The following is a 3,101-nucleotide window of genomic DNA, read 5'->3' on the forward strand; positions in this document are numbered from 1 at the left end:
CCACAAAATGATGTCACAACATGTCAATGGAGTCTGCTATACTCCTGTGAGAGAAAAAAGGTCGAAAGGGCAAGCAAAATTTCAGCCTCTTATAAATAATCTTGACTTTGAGGACCTCAGGAAAGGGTCTTCCTTGAGAGGCCTGCAGAGCCTCTGGACTGCATTTTACAGGCTCTGCTGATGTTGTGTGCTCTATGCCCACGGCACAGATGATCAGGCTCAGAGATCTATAGTAACTAGCATCAGCAAATGCAAGGAAGAAACTAGGCTTTGTGAGTTCCTTAGAGTCCGGAGCCAGAATTATCAGTCCTGCCCAAGCCCACGTGAGCAGGAGCAGCCTCAGTGCTTCTCAGGACTACTTTCTCTGGCAGCACACAACACTTACTAGGTGCTAGGTGTTGTGTCAGGCTTCCCTACACTGCATCATCTTATCAAATCCTTAGACTCTTTTTGAGGGCAAGCACGATTTCCCCACCGTATAGATGGCAAGAGGTTAAGGATCAGGGAGGTTAAGAAATGTTTACAGGGGCCTGGAGAGATGGCTCAGCAGTTGAGAACACTGGCTGCCCTTCCAGAGGATCCAGGTTCGATTTCCATCACCCTCATGGCAGTTCACAACCTTCTGTGATTCTAGTCCAGGAATTCAATGCCCTCTTCTGGTCTCTGCAGGCAACAGGCACACACGGCGCACAGACACACATGTAGAAAAAAAATGCTTGTACACATTAAAAATAAATAAATCTCTAGAAGGAGAGAAAGTTTCCCGATGTCACATAGCAATTCCACCATGTACCGGACCCTGAATTCCAACTTTTGTCTTGTGGCTTCAGAGCCATGCATGAGAGACTCTAGTGAGGAGAATGACATTCACTCTATAGTTTGTTGAGAGGAAGCCCATGGTGCTTTTGGGCAGAGCTGAGACCTAACTTGTTTCCAACTTGATAACTTTTTGCCCTAAGTATAGTGTTTATGAGATATTGTATTCTATTTTTTTTTTTTTTTTTTTTGTGGAAGTGTGGATACAATTACCACCAGGAACAGTGGCTTCTTGTCATATGGATTTGTTCATTCAATTAAATTATTCACTTGTATCCCTACCAGAATCTACAGCAGGAACTTTTTTTAGATCAGTTTAAGTAACCCTAGAATTCCACTTGCTTGGCATGCCATGGATGGATGCACAGGTAACCGCTGAATGAATGAATGAATGAATGAATGAATGAATGAATGAATGAATGAAGTGAACCAGTGTTATGCAAGAGCATACAGCTTCTGGGGCTGCAGATGTAGCTCAGCGGTAGGGTACTTGCCCTACCGCTCTAGGTATGGCTCTGGGTTTGATGCCCAGAACATAAAGCCATCACCTATACATCTCCTGGAATGGACCCATACAGGCCTTTGCTTCCCAGGGCTTTGCTCCTAGGCTGTGGACACTGTGTGTCTCATGAGGGAATGTACAGGCAGGCGGTCTTCACCAGGATCCTCAGTGTGAGAACAACATCTCTGTACTTGTTCTTTGGTGCCTGCTTCTCTCTCTCTCTAACACACCCCTTTTATAGGTGCAGAAACTGAGGTTTCCGGTAATGGCGCCAGGTCTAGACCCCAAGCCTCCCAACTTCTGTCAGGTGATTACACCCCTGCAGATTTGCTTGCAAACCAAACCTGCAGCTTACTACACAGAAGCAGAACGGTGCGTTCAGTAGATATGTAAAGGAGCTGAGATAGATCAGCATGGCTGAGTGTTTCGAGAAGAAGCCTTGCTTGTGGGAGCAAGAAACACCTGCTCCAAGCCCTGATGGAGGCAGACGGGCCTGCAACTCTGCCTCGAAAACAGGGAAGTGATACCTGCTGGCTTCTTTAGAGAAGTTCTGTGAGTCTTCCATAAGACACTATATAGCACTTTGCCTCTTTATTCTCACAAGAACCTGAATGCGTGTCGTGGCACGCTGATCAGTCAGTTATATCACCGTTTTGATACAGAGGCTCTGGGCTTTGGATCTTAGCCCCATTCCTCACCTCTCTGAACCTTAGAATCCTTAGCTATGAATAGTAAGCAGGGACAATGACAAACACTCAACTCCCAGCAATGTTGAAATAATTAATGTAAATTATTGAGCCTTCGTGTTCCACCTGCTGTGAGAGATCAGACACTATAACCTACTATCCTCGCTTCTCATATGAAAGTTAACACATACTCGTTGCTGAAATGTAGAAAAATCTCACTCAGTTTTCTTTGAAGGGATAATACATTACATAGATACATAGCACAAAAACAACAAATAAGAAGATATATTTAAGCTATTTAAATTATTAACAACATAATATGTTTTCATATAGTATGCCATACATATAACATATAAACAAGAGTAAATAAATTAGATAAATAATAGAAAAACATCAACCGATTGTACCGCCCAGCATAAAATACCGTAAACGTTTTCCACATGTGGCTGTTTACATTTTAAAAAATGGTTAGTTGATTTTCATCCTCATTGTTTTATGTGCACTGGCGTTCTGCCGGCATGTATGTCTGTGTGGGGGTGTCAGAATCACCTTGTGTTGACTCACCTGGAACCGGAGTTACAGGATGTTGTAAGCTGCCATGTGGGTGCGGGAATTTGAACCTGGGTCCTCTAGAAGAGATTAAGTGCTTTTTGGTTGTTTGTTTTGTCGGAGACAGGGTTTCTCTGTGTAGCCTTGGCTGTCCTGCACTCACTTTGTAGACCAGGCTGGCCTCATACTCACAGAGGTCCACCTGCCTCTGCCTCCCTGAGTGCTGGGATTACAGGTGTGTGCCACAGTTTCGGGCAGATCAAGTGCTCTTAACCACGGAGCCTATTATTAAGTTTTTTTTTAAGTGTTTACTTTGCTTCTTACAGTGCTTTCCATGCTGAGCTTGCAGAGTTTAAACTATTTGATCAAGACAATATGTTACTATATAATAGTCCTTTTTTTCCCCCCATGGGATGTAAATTCCAATATTTCCTCTGTATAATTACAACCAATTCAACACATACCATGTTTTCCCACACCCACTCACCACCACACACCCCTACACACACACACACACACACACACACACACACACACACACACACACA

This window comes from Psammomys obesus, unplaced genomic scaffold (assembly GCF_907164565.1).
Source record: "Psammomys obesus unplaced genomic scaffold, mPsaObe1.curated_primary_1811, whole genome shotgun sequence".
Lineage (NCBI taxonomy): Eukaryota > Metazoa > Chordata > Mammalia > Rodentia > Muridae > Psammomys > Psammomys obesus.